This window comes from Pagrus pagrus (assembly GCF_965226575.1).
Source record: "Pagrus pagrus genome assembly, chromosome: 23".
In the NCBI taxonomy this organism is placed as follows: Eukaryota; Metazoa; Chordata; class Actinopteri; order Spariformes; family Sparidae; genus Pagrus; species Pagrus pagrus.
The window spans coordinates 5083326-5104105 of record NC_140205.1 but is presented as its reverse complement, the minus strand read 5'-3'; the positions used below and the strand labels follow the sequence as shown (position 1 = coordinate 5104105).

At 40.3% G+C, this 20780-nt stretch overlaps 1 protein-coding gene across 4 annotated transcripts in view; it reads right to left on the bottom strand.

The window, feature by feature from the left end:
* The window catches only part of LOC311252588 (liprin-beta-1-like), a gene marked incomplete at its 5' end in the record, with an annotated part of 281918 nt that overhangs the window by 23213 nt on the left and 237925 nt on the right, over positions 1-20780 (bottom strand). The window contains one exon of one of the 4 annotated variants that reach the window (XM_084345858.1): positions 5817-5986. The exons of the other annotated variants lie outside the window; for them this stretch is intronic. Of the gene's footprint in view, positions 1-5816; positions 5987-20780 lie in introns of those variants that run through there. 4 annotated transcript variants of the gene reach the window in all.

Here is a 20780-nt window from a genome sequence, read left to right as displayed (position 1 = left end):
TGTGAGAACCCCAAATCTTGTTGTTGATTTTTGTTGGGAATCCAAAGTATTTTCTCTCTCCATGTGAGTGCAGAAAACAACAAATAACATGAAGAGCAAAACACCGGCGTTTGCTCTATTAGTCTCCGCTCTGCTATCTTCTATAATCTACAAAGCCTGCATGCATCGTGTGGCTGTAGAAAAAAGTAGGATAAAGACATTTTGAGATAAAACAAGACCACAGTGTGTTACCACAGCTGAGGGTGAGCTCATCCTCTCTCTGCTGTCTTGTGATTAATGCCGCATCAAATCTGGTATCATGAGTTTCATGGGAAATCCCACTCTGTGAATTGTAGCTGAGAGAGAATCAAACCACAAATTTGCTGGTGGCCATCTGGCAGAAGATGGCATTGAACCTTGCCACTAGTCTATCCATTCTTCAGACTCATAACATCTTACCAGACCCCTTTAAAAATGCCAGGCTGAGGTATTTCCTACTTCTTCTCAGGTCAGTGATGAGCAGCTCATCCATAAAGAGTTTTCTGACCAAATCCTCAAGAGAGAAGACCACAGATGAGGGTCCATTTCCTCAGACATGTGACGGTGTCGGTGATGATGATTGATAACGCCACAGCGGAGGAGTGAGTACTACACACATTCCTGAGCAGGTTAGTTCTCCTGAAAACCAAACACTGAAGCCTGGTACTGACATCCCCGCTGACCTCTGTGACCTCCCTCCCTCCCTCCACCCTTCAGACAAAACTCTGAGCACTTTATTGAGTTGGAAACTGAGACACGAGTCAGGTCATCAATTAGCACCCTTAAAAGACAAAGGCCAACGATGAACTCATCCTACTAATGTGCATCCAAAGCCAAAGAGCTTTCATTTCTGTCCAAGAACTATGAAAAACACTTTAATGAGCCACACTGTTGCATTAAGAGACACGTTCCTTCACTACCATGGATGTAGCACCTGCCATTTTGACTCAATACCACATATACCGTCCTTCTGATGTAAATACTCTTTACAGCAATAAACGTAAATTAATCTACTGCAGAAAATAGTGCCCAACAGATCCTCTATTTGCTCTTGCTGGAGTAAAGTTAGCTTAAAACAACAGTGGCCAGCTGTTTAAGGGAAAGCCTGTCTTAAAAACATATTTTGACCTGTTTTAAAAGATTTAAATCTTCTACTTCCAATCTTCCAAAGTTTCCACTAAAAACTGGTGGAAAAAGCGCGCTGGTTCGCGAGATAGCACAAGGATGAGATTTGTTGATACTGACAGGAGTTTTCCATGGATCAGGTTCTGGTACAGTTCACTCACCTAATTTGGATCGTTTTGAGCATTTTGACCAAAAATACATTGGCCTGGAGTCCCATTTGCCAGGTTTTCCTTGACCCGAAGGGCGAACTGAAGTGGGTGTGTCATACTCTACAGATTGTTATGCACCGTGCAACGCCCTTCGGTGATGACAAATGGAAATGCGGCCTGGCTCGTTAGATAGCACCAAGGTTTCGAGAAGCTTAAACAGAACTGGTTCAGAGCTAATTTGGTGGGAAATGGGTATGAAAGACTAAAGAAAGGACACTACCATTATCCTTTAGCTGTTACTGTTTGCACACTTGCACATATATTCCTGTCAAGGCAGCATAACTTTTCATAGGCTAATATTTGAATATCGTTCGTATTACAAAGGTCATTAATGTGTTGAATAAAGGTCTTGTGACAGCTTCTTCAAACTGACTTCTTTGTCCAAAATGATACTATAATCAGTCACTGTATGTCTGAACGCACATCATTAAAGGCTTTAGGCCCCGACTGGCAGGCTAATAGTATAAAACCACATTAAAAACACAATGACTCTGCTTCCAAAAGAACATTCACATAATCCTGTTAAAAAGGGCATCAGTGTCGCCGATCTAAATGTATCTGACAGTAGACATATTTCCAAGTCTATTTTATAGAAAAGACCCATCTGTCTGAAAAGCAAACTTGAATTTTCTAATGCTGTAAGGCGGGTTTAACATCAACCAGATGGAGAGAAAGATATATGGAGGGGGAGGGACAAATCTGAAAAGAAAATAGGCTGGGATTACTTGACCCTACGCTGAGTGGTCGGGGTCTAAAATACACACTCACACACACACATATACACAAACACACGCCTCTGCCGGTGCCTGAAACACTCGTGCTCCAATACCCTAGTTCCAGCTGTGGTACAGATGTGCATTTCAGAATTGAACTGGCTTAGAGTACTTGTAGAAGCAGCATTAGTTGTTGTAGTACAGTAACACAAGTAGCAGTCAAGAGATTAGAACTACTTGTTGGATAAAAAGTAAAATTTGTTTGAGAAATTCAATCACAACAAGTATCAAAACTAGGAATGAATAACAAATATCGGCCTGATGATGGGAACTTTATAGTATCGGTTATTTATCGATGGCTGTGAAGTTATAGCCAATAATACAGAAGATGCATGCACTTTTAAGTTGATACAACATGAGAACCTGGAACAAACGTTATTCTTTAACGATTGAATCCATTACCAAGATTTTCTCTTTTCAATTGACTAAATCAATCAATTGGTTGTTGCAGCCCTACAAACTATGCTATCTCCAGGCCATAATCTGCCTTCTGTCTGCGCTCTTTAAACAGCTCAAAACTTGTCCTAAACAATGCTCTCACTTCTCTAAACTTTCAGTGGTATTAGCAAAAGTCACTGTGGCAGTAGGTAAAGTAGCAGTGGTATTGTTAGGGGAGGTTGTAGTAATATGATGCAGCATGGTTTAACTGCAGAATTTTCAAATATGTATCCATTTTCTCTGTTTAACGATCCAAAACCAAAAGCTATTTAGTTTTAGTGTCATATAAGACAAAGAAAAACAAAACAAAGTCTCAAATTGTAGGACTTGGAAACAGCATTTTTGCTTGAGAAAAGACTCAAACTACAGCTACTACAGCTTCAGCTCTATTAGTTGCAGTACAGCAGAAAAAAAGGTAACGTGGCCATGAAGCATGACCTGGCATTGTGGAAGTCAATCCCACGTGAAATCAAACCACCATTTAAACACTCTGCCTTTTTGTTTACACTTCCCCCTCCGATGATCCGCTGGACTTCTAGTTTGGGCTGCTGTGAGGTCAGACTGTTTGACAGAAACGACAATACAGACTTTAAACTACTGCTTTAAGTCTGCACAAACAACTCTTTGTCTTTCAGAGGCTCACATGATAGCACTGCGACATCGATCCCAAGTTATTGCAGTTTTTCCATGTGGCCCTAACTACATCACAGTCAAAAATCACATTGGAGGGGGAAAATAATAAAGAGGATTGTGGAAACGGGGCAGGAGGAACTGAGTAAGAGATCACAGCAAGCCAAGAAAAACTGCCTTCCTAGCTTTTGTTATCGCAGTCTTTGCACAGAAGCAGCCCTTTCTAAGGATGAAGTCTTATTTTGGGCATTTCACAGCTGCGGCTGTAAACTTGGACTCAGGAGATCAGTGAGACGCTGCAAAGTAAAAAGAGATCCAGAAGAGTGACTACAATGAATGGCTCCAAAACAGAGGCATCCCCAGACTCAGGAAGACCTTCACTCAGTCCTGTCAGGAAGCGTTTCCTGGCACATTCTGGAGAAATGTCTTCCTCTTACTCAGAAATTGCCATTTCCCAGAAATCTCTGCACTGACTGGACCAACAAAACAAACAGCGCAAATCCCCAAAAGCCACTAGTACAAAACTGTTCCTATGATTAGATCCTAGTGAGGACAAATGTTTCATATTAAGTTAGAATTTTAATTCAATTTCACAAGGACGTAAACATGCCAATACATCATGCGACTCAGAAGTGACACCTCCCTCCTTTCAAAACAAACCACCACAAGAGTACTGTACCAAGAATGTAAGGAATGCAGATGTCAGGGAAAAAAAGGTCGCCGAGATGGAAAGGTGCCCATCAAGTGTCTTGACACGTGGCTTCAAGAAAAATAAGAAAGTAAAAAATATAAAAAATGTGGAGTCTGTGCCATGTTGATCTTACTGCAGGCCAACTTAGCTGCTAATACAAACTAGAGCCTACAGTGGACTTTGCCTCCTCTTTACCTGCCTGAGCAACAAACAAACGCCTGTTGCAGTAACAAGATGATTGGTGCCAGGAGATTAGATTTATTTATTTGTGCGTTAAACAACCACTGAGCAGTGTTTTATTATGCTAGTTCTCCCACTGTAACACCAGATATGGCTGTGCAAGCAAGTGTGCAGCAGCACGGATATCTCTGAGCGGCCATCCGTTAGCCGTGAGAGTGCGGCAGCAGGATACAAATATGGTTATTGTCAGAGAGGGAAATAAAATCCTTTGTTATGCTTTCAGTTCTCTGCCCGGAAGGCAAGACATCATCAGACGTACGCAGTGTGGAGAGCTGCCAGCAGCAGGTCATGCAGCGCCTCAGGAGGGAGGTTTTTCCTGAACAACTGTACACTACAGAGGTTTACCCAAACAAAGGCTGCAGAAGTCTGAGCGTGATAATAAAAGAAGCTGACACGGGACCAGAAGCAGCTTTAAACTGCCGACGCTGGGTTGGCTGCAAAGTAGATGTTAGCGGGAGCCAAACTGAGTCTGACTGGTGGAGGTTCACCACAGTGAATCATGAGTTGGCTTGGACATAAGTGGATGTGTGTGCATAAATTAGCACTGGTTAAATTAGACACAGAGCTAGCATAACTCAGCTTACTAAAAGAAACTTAACCGCTCAGAGAGGTAAAAAGTCTGAGGATATTACTTTCTCTCATTGTTCTTCTCTATGATATAAAAATAGCAGCGATGTGAACTCAAATCATTGTGACTTCAACTCAAGTTGACTCGAACTTTTGGATAATTTTAACAACACTGCAGAAGATAAATAAAATGATTCTCGGCTTGGACTTGGAAGTTAAAGACTCATGACTTAACTTGAAACAGGGCGACTCAAATGTCTTTTATTTTATTTATTTATTTTAGTGTTTCTAGTCTGGCTGTCCATATTTTACAGTTTAAAAGTGATTTGGGGGGTAGATATTTTTGATTGAGAACAAATTAAGCAACAAAATCAGCTTTAAAAAAGTTATTTGCTTTTGTTCGACAGCATGTATTTCACCAAATATCAATTTGAACAGGTTAGATAATCTGGCCAATAATATAATCTAAGACAGGTACAAGTCCCTTGTCTTTTCTCATTATGAATACAGGACACTGCAGGTCAGACTGCAGTGTTTTTGAGGGGAAAATGTGACTCGCCCATTGAAAAATGACTTGGGACTTGCTTGCTTGAGACTTGGATCAACTGACTTGAGTCACATGTCTCTGATATTGTAGGTTTAACATGTCAGGTTTGTGCTAATATGAAAAATAAGCACTAATAATGCAGCTGTTTGTCTTTGTGGAGTAGTTCTGTGATTGTGACATGAATAAAAACATAAAATAGTAATGAAATATCACAGAAAGGATGCAAAAACTAAGGACAAGTTACTTCTGGTACCAAAACCAGAGAATGTGATAATAAAACTGAACAATAACTAGCTAAAGCCACCAGATATGCTGTAAATATGAGTCCCAACAGAAATAAAAGTCATATTAGACACTCAAAATGTTACGAACAAAGGAAAACGAGCTCAACTCTCAGTTAGGATGTGAAAGTTAGCCAACACAGACACATTTCACCTCCATTTAAAGCACAACTGAACAAAAAAAACGCGCGTTGGTCGCGAGTTTTTAACACAAATTAAGCTAGCAGCCCAACGAAGCTCGGACAAACAAAGCGTTCAAACTCAGCCCAGAGTTCAATTAAACTTCGGTCAACTTACTTTTCTGTTTTCGACCGAGAAATGTGAAAGGAGGGATCCCGCGGCGTCCAGTAGCTTTACTCCAAACGCTTGTCACAGGAGCTTCATGGCTGGTGTTCACCTTCCCATTGAAATCTGTGTGGACTGAAGTTTTCATCCCAACTGCCGCTGAAGAGCCGAGGAGCCATTCTGAGGCGGCAAGCTAGCACAGGAGAGCACGGTCAGCCCCGGAAGTGACGCCTTCAAAATAAAACCCGGATGTACTGCACTTCAAGGGTAACTCCAACTGTTTTACACATTTAAGTGTGCAAACAGGTCTGGGGGGGGGGAAATAGCATAAAAGTGGAAGATGCATGCAATTGCCTCCATTGATGTCCCTCAGTGGCTAAGTTGCATTGTGGGTAATGTAGGCACCAGGTTTTTTTAAAAGCAGTTCTGGCAATATATTACATATTACTAGTTACCTTCATTTTAAAGAAATATATTAAGTTACAATATTACTGTCTGCGTAGAGTAATAAATTACCATGTTGGTGTTGGTGACTCTTGTTGAGGGAGATGATGTCGTTCACTGAGCGGCTTAACACAAAACTTGATGATATTTTACTTTATTTACAACGAACTGCGACTTTCTTGGCTTATTTCATGGCACAATTCAAGTGAGATCTCCATTCACTACCATATAAAGTTTTGTACTGGAACCAATATGTGTTATTCCACTGGCTTTACATTACACACGTGTTTAACACTTGAAAATGAATCAAAGTTAGTTATTGGAAACGTGCTTTTTTAGCATAGTTTATAAAACATGTGAACAATTCCACAAGAAAGGGGGCTTAAACCCTAAATTACTAGAAAAACAACATGAAAATGTCTTGATAGAGATCAGAAATCATGACAAAGTCTATCATATACCACAACAGTAGCCTACGCTTGAACCCATCTTCATTAAAAAAACATAAAAACACATAAAATTTTGAGAATTATATTTGCTTAAAAAAAAATGTAATTGTCCAATGTTAAAAATTCCGAGGAGACATTTAAGGCAACACCTGTTCGCTTGTCAGTCTCACCTGTGAAGCCTGAAATCATCTTTATAGCAGCAAACAGCCTTTTTTTTGTTTTTATCCGACACTGTCAGCTTAATGCCTGATGTCAGTCGTAAACAGGCTTCAGAGAACAAGTGTTGTGATTAAAGTGTCTGAAATAATAAGATGAAAAATGACATAAAAACAACAAAGCATGTGTCAAAGTCATCTCAACTGAGCTGCCACATTGTTTCAGGCTTTTAATTTCACATGCAGGTGCTCTTTTTCTTTTCTTCCTCCACATATCTTCATCTGCAGCTGGAGGCAGAAACGTCTCTCACCTGGATTCACCTCGTTTGTGCACTTCAGGAGAAAAACATGTGTTGCTAAGGTACACAGATTATAAAAGGCATCCTATTCTGTCTGTGCGTGTTTTGTAAAGACTTTCCATGAAGTGTCTCACCTCATGTAACACTGGTAGAAATCAGTGGTGGAAAGTAACATTTACTCAAGTACCCCAGCTAAGTATAATTTTGAGGTACCACCAACATATGTGGTTTTAGGCAATAATAGGGGGATTAGTGTGAGATCAGCGTAGATGATAATAGCTGGAAGAAGTTGCGTGATGGTGCTGTAGAGATGAAAATACAGATATGCAGCATAAAACACAACCAACCAAGTAACAATCGACCATCACATCCACAAATTCAACACCATGTCGAGAGCAATGTCAATATCACATCTTCTGTAGAAAGTACCAGTGCACGTCAGTCAGCTATTCTCATTTATTGACATTTCTTGGAATTTTGTTTTTCTTGCAAGCGATTTTTCAGGACATTAATAACAAATTATGCTTTTAAAAGTGTTGGGGGACAAGATCACTTAACCTACCTCAAAACTGTACTTACTGTATGTACAGTACTTCCATCACTGTGTATTTTATACTTTTACTTAACTTCTTTTCAAAAGGAAACATTGTATTTTGTTACATTTATTCCACGGCTTTCAACATATGTTTCTATGCAGATTTCCATTTAAAACATATCAGTGTATTTACATATGGCATGGTTGTAGATTACAGGTAAATTATGCAACAGTTATATATAAAATAGTGAAGCTCCACCTCTTACAGATACAACATTAAAAATTCTGCTTGAGTAAAAGATTTCAATTCTTCTTTTGGCCTGTCTGTGTCTTTATCTCTTCTGTTTTCCTGTGCTACTGTAACACCTTATTTCTCTCCCAGGTGTCCATAAAATCTTATCTTTTGTCCTCGATGCAATCTGGACACATGAGACAGTATAATCGCTGAACACAGGACATATATTGATCGACGTGAAGCTTAAAACTGTGCAGTCGCAGGCAGAGAAGCCATGTGTTGCTCAGGCACACACGTCCATTTCTAAAGAATCTAAAGAATTTGCAATAAAGCCTCTAAGGGATGGACTTTTCTGTGTATTATAACATTAAAAAAAGACATAACATGTCAAATAAAAGTTCAAGTTTGCAATGAGATAACTTGTGATCTTATCCATATAAACACAGAGGTGGTATTTTGGGTTTTATTTGCTTGGTTTGAGCCTTTCTGTGTCTTTATCTGGTCTGTTTCTTCTCCTGGGTGTCAATAAAAGCGTATATTTTGTCCTTGGTGCGGCATAAACAAACAAGACAGTACACACTGAAATACATAACTGTGACTTGCAGCATGCTTTTTTTAAGAAACGTCAAGATCAAGAACCTAAGAGGTGCGACGAGTGAGAGTAAGCTGAGGTTTGAGTGAGTAAGTGGCCGGTGTGTGGGTGGGCTGCACATGGACAGCAAATTACATTACGAGCTCAAAAGGTCACTTTAATTTCCAGTCCACTTCAGAATAATCACCTGGTGTTTGGGAAGAAAATACTCACCGTGAGTCTCCTGATGTATGTTTTCTCCTCCGACACCGAGAAGTTTAAAAAGGGCAGAAACACAGACGGTTTGGCCAGCAGGTGGTGTTAGTGCTGTTCTCATGATCCGGCAGAGAAACACAGTGAGCTGCCCTTTTACAGGAGCCTTGACTTTGTCTCATAATACAACAAGTGCATGTAGACATGATGTAACAGACGTTCCCTGGAGGAGAATAACTGGAGGAAAAAACAGTGTCCCTCACTATTAGTCTGGAGTACACACACACACACACACTTGGTACATGGTGTTTGATTTATCGGCAGCTTGAACAGAAACTGCACTGACTCACAGAGAAATAGATAATCATATAGCAGCGTTTATGGTGCAACATCAAAACATGCAGACACAATAATCAGACGTTTTGAATAAATCTTTTGTGGAGCAGACGTATGTTCGCTTTCAGCTTTCATTTCTCTAGTGTGTTTCCATAATCAGTACCCGGACTGGTCTTCACTAAGCCTGGTCCTAACTGCTAAATGAGCAGAGGAGGGAAGAAAGGTTAGCTGTCAGGGTAAGTTGTCATTTTACAGTAAATGCACAGTGTAAATTATAGACTGTCAGTGAATGAAAGCTGTTTCTCGAGACCAAAGTCAATCTCCTGTCTGTTGTTTCCACTGTGTTGTTATTTGGCTACTCATTTCTAATTTGCGGCAATGTTATGAGGGATCGAGGACAAAGAAAAGGTAATGTCAGACAAGGAGAAAAGAAAAGAAACAGAGGTAGAGTAAGAAAAATCTGACGACCAAGCAATCAAACGCAATACCAGACTCCCTTTGAAAAATAATACCGTGGTTTCTGAACCATCTCATAGACGCTGAGATGAAGACACAGCTGTAGGCAGACGTGATCACATGTTGTGATGAATCCAATTTCGAAATGGGATCATATGCTCATTCCTCGGCAGCACTGAATGATCGATCTTAATAATGACCATCATTACAGTGTGTGGGTGTAATCAGACGATTCGTCATGTTGAGCTGACTTTCCGACGGGAGAGCTCAGAGATAACTTTTAAAACTTTTGGGATGAAGAAGTGGATTAATCTTCACTCCTGTTTATCAGCCCGACTGCAGCAGGAGGCCTCCATTGTCTGGTGGTTATGTACTGTTATGTAGACTGCGAGTACATTCAAAAATATTTTTATATTACTTATATCTATCTATCTAACACTTCCACATCCAACACTAAAGAAGGAGAAGAGATTTCTCGACCCTAAACTCTTAGTTTTCCCCAAACTTTGAAATTTGCAGTTTTCTTTGGAGAGTGACGGACACACAGTACATTCTCCTCTACTAGCAGCTGCTCTGTGAAGGCATCTGTCAGTATGTCTGGCGGCGTATATGCTAGCTGATCTCGCAAATGACTCTCATTAGACATATCCCTCCGAGCCTCAGTCTGAGGCGAAAGCGTCCCTGTGCACCTCATCATATAGCAATCATAGCAGCAAAAGTAATTAGCACTTTTTTACAACCTCCTTACACTTTTATGATTTTCTGAGTACAGCTCTTACAGTTGATGAAATGCTGAACAACTGCTGCAGCTGATTGTAATTTTGACACCCAACTCTGATCATCATAAGGGAAATTATGCTGCTGAAAGCTTCGACTCTGCAGCCAGCTGTCATTCTGGCTTCATTTGCCTATCTAGCCACAATATCTGGAGAAAATGTCTCAATTTCATTTTCATGCTGCATTGATGACTTTAGTGGCCATGGCAACCTTGTTGCTTGGAAGAACTTGTACAAACCTGGGACGGCTTTTAATTTCTTTATGTGGGGAGAGAGCCAGAAGCGACTCGAAGCCAATATGGCTGAATTGATGTTAAGTTGCTCTGGTTGAAGTTGGAGCGATTTGAGGTCGAGTGCTCCTGTTAGTGCACGTTAATGGAGGTGGAAGCACTCCAGGTCGAAATAGAAATGATAATTCATATCTGAGTCACCTGCCGGTCCTAGAAGCTTCATTGAAACCTCCACACGGTGAGTTGTGTGTGTCTCACAGTGGGCTCTTTATTCTGTAGCTGCAACCCTGCCACATCCACAGAAATATCTCGTGCCTGACGATCAATAAGCAATCAAAAACACTGAAAACAAACATCACTTCTGGCCACTTTCATACTGACATATTGGTGGATAAATGTCAAGTCCAGCACACCGAGGTAAAATTTGCGAAGGACAGCCGGTCCACTCCGTCTGTGACCCTTTGCTGTGCTGTTATTGTCGGCATGAGTAGGAAATCTAATACCTACAGACGCTCAATGAACTCTCAAGCGTGGAAAGAACACACAAGGACAAGGACTGTAAACTGCCTCCCATTCCTCTGTTGTTGCTGGCTCTCCCTCTCATTTCATGTTATGCCTTACTTTGGGTGTTATTTCTGCAGCAGACGCTGTCAGGAAAATGGAAAGAAATAAGTATTTACCATGTCATACCTTGTTGCCAAGCTATGCTCCAGGACCATCATCACATTTTTGTAATGTTTTGTATAATGCCATAGCTTTGTGACTGGGGAAAGGCTGAAGAAATACTGTTCATATTTGGTACACGTGTTCTTCTTACGCAAAGAAAGAAATATTTTCATTTATAACGTGTGCCGAATGAACAAGAAGGCCCAAATAGCTAAGGATGTATTGTAGACAGGGTTTCACAGTGTTTATGAAGTTTCTCCAACTGCAACAAGTCTCAAAATTGAGCACTTTTTTAAGGAAGTCTGGTGACTTTCTTCTTGGGTGTCAAAAAAAGTAGCCTTTATTAGATACCGTTTACTGTATTTGTAGTTGACATGCTTATTCTTCAATTAACTTGATGTGTTAAACTGTTCAAACAGCTGCTAAATGTTGGCAGGTATGACGCACTTTAGACACAGAAGCAGGCAGGCTGTTAGAGTGATGTTGCGACAAACCGACACTTTTTACAAGGAAAGAAACACCTTGTTGTTTTGCATTTAATGCCGAATATACAAGAAGGAATTAATGATTTAGAATTCACCATAGCCTTTTCACAAAGTTTGTTAAATTTCTCCTCATGCAGCAACTCTTAAAATCACGCCTTTTGTTAAGGGAGTCTGGTGATACTGGTTCAATGGTTAGTTAAAAACAGAGAGTGTGGCTTCTTCTTCTTCTAAAAGCATGTCGTCACGTGTCCCAGACCACCTCCAGTGTGATCGGATCTCAATTACCTCCTCAATGTGTCTTGGGGGTGTTCGCTTCACACCTGTACTTATAGCTGTCCAGCTCGGATCACTCAGGACCGATGGTGATACCACTTAAAGATAAAACACAAAGAGCTGCAGAGGATCCATTGTTGTAGAGATATTTCACTCAAATCTTGAGGTACCGCGCAGAGAATGAAGAGCAGCCGAAGCGACGGGATTTAAACTCTCCCTGTCGTTGAGCCCTCAGGATTTGCCGAGATCAATTTTGAAAGGATGAGTGATCCCTTCATTAGCCAAAAGTTGAGGGAAGAGACGCTGAGATGGTTTTATTTCATCACTCAGCTCCCTGCTGATGAGGGCCCGGAGATCACATTCCTTTGTTGTACCTTTACATCTTATGTAACACACCTGACAGGGTGATAATTAATGAGCGCCAAGGTGGAAAGGGTCCCAGAGGACCTTGAGTGACAGGTTCAAATCCATGCCCTCATACAAACCCCTGGCTAAAGTGGTATTCATCACAGCTCTTCAAAGCACCTTCACTTTTCTCACCCGTCTGCAAGGAATCCAAATCTTTCTTTCCCAGATTGACTGAATGCAGTTTTTGTTTCATGTGAAGCCAAAACTCAACATTACCTGAATTCATCTTACGTAAGTAAAAACAGAAATGACAACTTTCAACTTGCCCTTCCCAGATTTTCCCTCCGGTATTACTGTTGGCACCGATTCTGAAAAGGCAGCGTTAGCAGCATGGCTACCACTAGCAGCAAAAAACAACCGTAAGAGTCCCAGTTTGACCTAGAAACCCTGATTTCAGTGCTATGAAAAGGCAAAGTAAAACACTTGGTTGTATTATTATGTAGGCAGCTTTTGTTACTTACTGATCGAGATGAAAAAACGCCGGTTTTGAATCGTTTTAAGCTCCAGTGGTGAGGGGGAACACATATCAGCGAGGGAACAGACTTTGACACAACACTGGAGAGCTCTCCATTGAGTGAACACCTCCATTGAGTGAACTGCCATTGATAAATTACTGTATTTATGACTATGACAACTCCCATCCTTGGGTTTATTGTCCAATAGATTTGAAAGCACGTTCAACCAATTATTCTTTTTTGACCTTGTAAACCATAAGACCATAGTTTAGTAGTTAAACAGATTTTCTATAGCTCTACGTATGAATATCATGGATTGTAGATGTGTGAAGAGGAACCAAAGACCCACGGAAAAAAGACATCAACAACAACGAAATAACAAAAAATAAATAAAGAAAAAAACCTTAATAAATACATCATAAATGAAGGCACGTAGCTGTTTTCTGTATTTTAATCTTTATGTTTGACATGGCTGATATCCATGGTGACCATATTTTCCATCGGGAACACCTCGTTCCCACTGGACTGTAATATTTTTTTGGCAATTAAAAGTAGGGTTCTTAATAAATACCATTGATTTTCTAGAGGGATCCCTGAGATTAATCATTTTAAACCATTTTTTTAATGACAACTGCACACCTGATCTAGGCTGACGATAACTGTTTGCCTCATGTCTTTGTCCACCTTTCTTCCTCTGAAAAGGCGTGACAAACCTTTAATTTGACAGGCGACTGAGTGATCCATGATGACCGTTTCTCTCTCTGCACATTGAGCATACAACCGGCATGCATTACATGTCGTCTATACGGAGCTGCACACAGAGCAAGTGGGATCTACATGGCTAATCTCATGTGACAACTGATTTACATACTGTGACAAGACACTAGCAACCGTCACCACTGACTGCAGGCATTTAGCTCTGCGTTTCTATTCCTGGTGCGCTGAAAAGAGTCATTCGGCCCCACGTGTCACGTCCCTCTGCCTCTTAAGTGCATGGTGTACCAACAAAGAGAGGGACACGGCGCAAATAGCTTTGTCCATCAACCGCGGAGAAACCTGCTGACATCCCATAATTATTCCCTGATTGTCAGGCGGCTAATTATAAAGTTACAGGCCCACCCTGTGGGAAGCCAACTGAAACATAGCACTCACATGTGGACGGAAGCCGATGGACCACAAATGAGTCGAAGAGACTTTGACTCAACGGCAGTTTTCGATGACGAGATACACAAAGGAGAAAAAAACAACTTGTGGCTCTGTGAGATGGTCTGATGCACTGATAGTCATGGTGGAAGGTAGTGGATGTCCTCTGATCCCCAGCAGTGACAGAAAGAAGCTAATTGCCTTCTTAAATGGTCTAAACAGTGTCACCAGAACTGATTAAGCAACTGCCAACAGTGTCGCTGATATTGTTTCCTCTTAAAGGGCCAGTGTAGAAACCATCAGCGTGGGTGTTATTCTTGTATTTTTGTCCATTATTACTATTGGTCATAACATTTTACTCATTATGTCCATGAGAGGTTTGTGGCAGCCGCCTACAGCTCTTCAGAAAACTTCAACTAAATAGAAATGACCTCAAACATTTGTCTCTGAGTCTGACCAAGGAAATCCCTGAACTACACAGCGCTGTTATTGCAATCAGCCCCAACCAGAATCTCTCTCGATCGTATCTCTTCACGTTTTGTTTTTGCACAAAGAAATAACTAACCCTAACCCGAGCCAACATCCTCTTGTGTTTACCACTACTGTAGTCACCTCCGTTTCACCTCTGCGGCTGCACATGTATTTATATTACATCTTTATTAACATTATTAGAAAACATATTTAACGACGCTCACAAAATGCTCAAAACTGTCAACATAATTAACTTGTTTTGATACAATATCTGCTCGTGCATGTTGTCGCGGTCGTCTTTTAACTGTCAGATTGCACAGTAAGACACACATGCAGGCAGGTGATGGAGCATAAAGCTGAAAACCAGCGTACAATAAATCCAGAATCCAAAAAAGAAGAAACACCCAAAGGCAGGCAAAAGGCAGATAACAAAACCGGGAGAAACCCACGAAACAAAAGCACAAGTACAAACCAGGGCAACACAAGGAATCAAAAGCAAGAGACACACCAGGGGGAGGTGGGAGACGGAGACACAGGGACAGACTTAGGGAAGCTGAACAGACAAACTGACAAAAAGAGCAGGGAGCACACAGACTATGTACTCCAGGGAGGTGGGGATAATTGGACACAGGTGAACTACATCAGGGTGGGGCAGAAAAGTGGGAGGTAGAAAGTGAGACACAGGAGGACTTCAAAATAAAACAGAAAATAAACCACAAACTCAAACTATGACATTTACAACTCAGAGTGAAATAACATTAAGACTGGTTTACTTCTCAATATCTTCACCCTGGACTGAAAATGTTGATCTCTGAGTGGCAAATTAGGGAGCAAGAACCGAATTTTCACCGTTTTCCGCAGATAAAGAAAATTCCTTGTCTGTCCCCTGAGGGGATATAAAACATATCTAAAAGCCGCAGAGTGCACTGTGTTTGACAGTCTGAGAGCCACAGCTGACGTTAAGATGCCTTCAGCCAGCGCTGCACTCGTTCACAGAGAGCTGAATCCTCCAACGTGGATGATTTTTGCTGTCTTGGTTGACGATATCATTGGATTTTTACTAGCATTTAATCTGTCATCTTCATGTGTAAAAATGGTGGAGAAGCTCTGCTTTTACTGAGTTTGTTGTCGGTTTTAGCCCAGGAAGTGTTGCTGTCCTGATGGTTTTTGTGGCGATACAAACATTTATATAAACTTCAATATTTCTGCGACACAGGTCAGAATTTGACAAGCTGCTAATTATTAAAAACAAGCTCGAGAAAAGGTGCAATAATAAACAGCATGTAAGAAAGATTGAATTAAAACACTTCCACATATAAATATATATTTTCATGTACTCGTTAATTCAAAAGTCAACAGGTGTATATGGGAGGATGCTGATGTTCATGTTCCATTTCTTATATGATTTTGTCAGAGTAATCTCCACGACTGTGATGGAAATAGTGATAGGAATTGCACATTGGTGTGACAATTGCAAGAAGTAACGTGTCTGACTATGATTGCAGTTCATTAAGTGGTCGTATACAGATCGCAACATGAACATTGCATGACATTTACCGCAACCAATCTCCATTATATTATATATATATAAATATAGTGTTGGCGACCATCTTTCTTTCCACAGCTGCAAAAGTTACTACAAGATTCACCTTTTCTCATGTTTTACACTCACACCTGTTGCAGCAGCCGACATTACAACACCTTCACTGTGAAGATTAAATATAATTTATATATATATATATATTTACAAAGGCTGGTCTAATCAGTGTTCCTGAGGTGTCACAACCAGCAGGTGATATATTTTCAGGACCCCGCAAAGCAAAGCATTAAAGAAGTGATGATAAAAATCTTCGGCTGGTTTCTGAATTAACGTTGAACCGGTGTAAAGAATAACAGCATCGTAAACAGAAAAAAAACAACCAAAGCTTTCCATCAGCTTGGGGAAAGGCGAGCTGAATAAAATATGTCTATTATCAGCGTTAAAGGTGCCCTGCAGAGGTTTCTGTAAACAAAGCCCTGCTTTACATTCAGAATTACTCATTAAAACACACAGTGGGCGGTCTGACAAACATGTTTTTGCATTTTCTTCCACATTCAACATTTGGAAAGCCAAGCTTTTGAAAAAAACAAGAAAACCCACAATATTTACATCCTACGTGCTTCTAGCTTGTTTAACACCTGTAGATTAGTGGAAGAGTGTGAAGACGTTGGCAGGAGTGTGCTAGCCAAGAGTGCTAGGGTCAAAAGCCCAATAAGATCATGATCATGACCTCGTGATCAGGATCTTCTCCTTTTCAAAGACTTACAGTATCTACCTGAAGGCGTGAGTCATGTATGTGTGTATAAAGTACAGTATGTGTGTATCTATGTGTATGTATGCTACTAATTAAACTTTTTTCTGCAAATATGTAGCTTTGATTTTGGACACAAAGGAAATATCACCACTTCATATTTTCCACTGATTATACAGTACAAAGGTTCAAACATCTGTGCAGTACCCTTAAAAGTATTTCGACAAAACAATTTCAACTCAAGGTCTGCTTATTTGCTTTTTCTTGATCTGGTGCTGGAGCTTAATCTGTTGGTGTTACGATTCAAACGCTGTTGTTGATGTTTATTTTTCTCCATCACTTCTGTTATCTGTGTTTGTCCACATATATCGGAAGAAAACAGACATTAGGAGAAAACAAAAACAAGAGAGAGATTGAAACACTAATGTAGGCGATGAAATCTGAAAATAAATACATAACACCATTTTCACATGAACATAGTCTGTGAAAGATTCACCTGCTGACCCGAGACAGGGACATTTCATAAGCATTATATAAACCGAGGAAAGTCTGAGGAAAAACATGTTGTCTTTACTTTATATAATATACATGTATATAATAATAAAAAACATGTTGGTTTGTCGGTGTACCTGATACAGTCACTGACTAATTGGACATTTTCCTGAGACAAAAGCATCTGCTCGGTTGATCTCCTGCCAGGTACGGCGCAGGGAAACCTAGCAACAGGCTGCAGCACACCGAGCTCATCTCCGCTCTCAGAACGACACACTCATATATGTGAACACACACATGAGCATCACTTGTAACTCTCGGTCGGGTAGACAGGACACACTGTGCCACGGGAGGCACGTTACACACCACATGGACCTGAACTTATTCCACCCCGTTGATCGTTCCAATACTAAAACCCAGATGAGCGTTTTTTTGGGCAATTGCTGCTAAATTGACCAAATTGTCTATCACACAGAGTGGGTTAGAGGAGCCGCGCCAAGCCAACCGTTTTTAATCACAAAGCACACAGGCAAATGAGTCATCTGTTCAACGGTGTCATTCTGGGCTCGAAGAAAATATGAAGCATTCAAAGACCTTTTTGTTTGTGTATGCTCTGAAGCTTTTATCGCTCTGTCACGTTTTAAAACATGAAATGGAAGGAGACAGATGAAAGAGGATGTTTGGTTGCTGCTTCCTGGCAAAGAAAGCACAGCCAGATTTTAGAGGATCGTGGGTAATTTTTTAACAGACTTTCTAAATTTAAAAAACAAACAAACGAAAATTGAATAATCTGTCGGCACGGAAATGTCAGATGCTGCTCTGAAATGATTTTAATCTACTGCAATAACAACAAAACAAACTTTGAAATCAAACAAACTTTGATGAATAGAATAACATTAATTCACTATATGAAATAGAAATATCGATAAATAATGTCTATTATGCAATTTTACAAAAGCTAAAGTAAAAACTTTAAAAAGATTATAACTTAAAGGAGCACTTTAGTATTGCACTTGCTCCTCCTCTTTGGATCATTCATCCTCCGAAGCAGCTCTGCGACATAACTATCTCAGAGACACTGCAGTTTTGACGGCTGAAGAGGATGGTGTGTTTACCGGGGCAACTACACCTCACAATCCACGGTATCAGTTCTGCTGCCGGCCGTTTGTTTTATAAACCAACCACCATTAAAACCAGAATCTGAGTGAACATCCAGTTAGGAAATAGCACGCTAGCTAACTAATTCTTGTCTCATTGTGGCACACTGACCTCCCTCCCTCCCCCTGGTTGTCAAACAGATGGTGGGAAGGGTCAGTTGGACTTTGCCTTCTCCTGTCGAAAATCTTTACAGATGTATTTGGCACAGAGTACCGGGACCACAAAGCTGCCATTTTGACAAATTGTCCTTGAATGCTTTTGGCAATATTTCTCTTGACACTTTCATGCCAAAAAAGCCCCTTTAAATGGAATTTAAAGCAATCAAGTCTCAACATGCATCTTATTTTTTCCTTTAAATAAAAGATCTTTAACAGAGTCCATGTTATCCTGTTGGGTGTTTTCCCATTTCATTAACTGAACCCTATGGTCAAACAGTTCTCTCAGATTCATCCAAGCTTCTTGTTCGACTGACGTGTATTTGCAATTACGGTGACGTAATGTTTTTTTCTTAGTGGCAGTGTATTGGCTTTCACTCTGAGGCTTCACTGAAACTCACTCTTGCCAATATGGCATCTAATAAAACTGTCTTGCCGAATAAGTTTGATGTTTCTAAGTTTAAACTCACCTTGAGGGTAAACAAACCTCGAGTCTCTCTGGGTAATAAACGGAGAATCAAAAGGTACATATGCTCAGTGGCATTTCCCACACGCTGTTCTGTTTCTGGCTGTTTGCATTCAGTGAACTGATACCAGTATAACAACACCCACATCACACTGTGTAAATAATGGATTTGGACGAGAATCAGGAATTGAGACGTCTGATGTTGCCACAGACTTTGCCAGAAGGGTGTGGGATTCAGTGTGAACATTAATCACATACATGGCAGTCATCAGCTGGTATTAATCACCCACATCATGAAGCAAATGTTTAAATCTGGAATTTACCTCTATTTTTTGCAGAAAGGGAAGTAATTAAAGGTTATAGGGACACGTGGAGGATAAAGTATAAGGGTTGATTTTTATTACTGTATTGTACAGTACATTACTAGCTAATGATTGCAGTAAATTCACAGTAGTATACTGTAATTATTTTTGCAGTGATACAGAGAAAAATCACAGAAATATATTGTTTTTCTATGGTAACCTAGACATAACTGTGAAAATACAGTACTTTCATGTAGAATTACATTATGATGCTGTAATGCACATCTGTGTTTATTGTAATTATATAAATGTACAGTAGATTTACAGTAATATTACAGCGATGTAATGTTGGCCTCATAGCATTTTAACATGTTGGCAGTCTGCATGTTAGCATGTTAGCATGCGTACCTTGTTGGACCACTTGTAGGTCTGTAAAACTGTTATTAACATGTCTGTCTGTTGTTAGCATGTTATTATTATTCTCTTTTCTTTTATTCAATATTTAATTGTGCAGTAACAAACAAGGTGTTTCCACTCCAGGAAAAAGACAAAGTGTATATAGAAAGAAAACAAAATAATAAAAACAAACTAACTAGCCAACAAAGAAACAAACAACATAATAAGTTTACTGTTGGAGTTTATTGTGAAAACCTGGTGTTTGTGAGCAGTGCAGGTATGGTGATGTGGGAAGGATGTGATTACGGATGAGCCTGTGAGTGGGCGACGTGGAGGACGTTCTCAGTGTGGTTTAAGCCTCATCCAATTAATTCAATTAGCCGCAGCTTAATATGCTAGAAGTGGATGAAGTGATATCCCCACTCTACTCTCTGGACGGACAACAAAACGGATCATCCCGGCCTCTCTCTGCTCCTCTGACTGATGAGATGTGACGAGTTTCTGTCATAAATGTGATTATGTTTCTAGCGAGCCTCCACTCTGCTGTCTGTCTGACTATTGGAGATCACATTACCACCTCGTCCTCGAAGATTTGTCCTCCTTCAAAATAAGAGACACTTTACTCTGAGTGTGAATGTGTTTCCACTAGTGTGCTATTACACAGTTTAAACAGGTACTTAAAGGTGAGTGCAGCGTTATTGGTTTTGTGGAGAGGAATTGATTAAACTCACCCACCCTAACTCTTTCATAACAACTGATCATATTGTATTTAATAGTTATAAAACAAATATACTTTAAGGGACGGCAGCTTTATGGTCGACGGTAAGAAATATATGACAGCTTAAAGCTCCTCTAATCAATATTTTTATATTAACAATGGATGAAAGGACAGTGTACAATTTACTCCTGACTCTGTTTCTCTCCTTCAGCTCCTTGTTCTGGTTTTAGTTAACAGCTCTCATCAACCTGGTTTCAGCGAATATGCTCTGAAAATCCACTGTACACTACCTGCTCAGCACCAAACAGCAGACCGACACAGCTAGCTTGTGTACATAGTGAAGCAATTAGCGGCTAAATAGCATGTCTGTGGTGCTGTAGTAGCAGAAGACTTGTTAT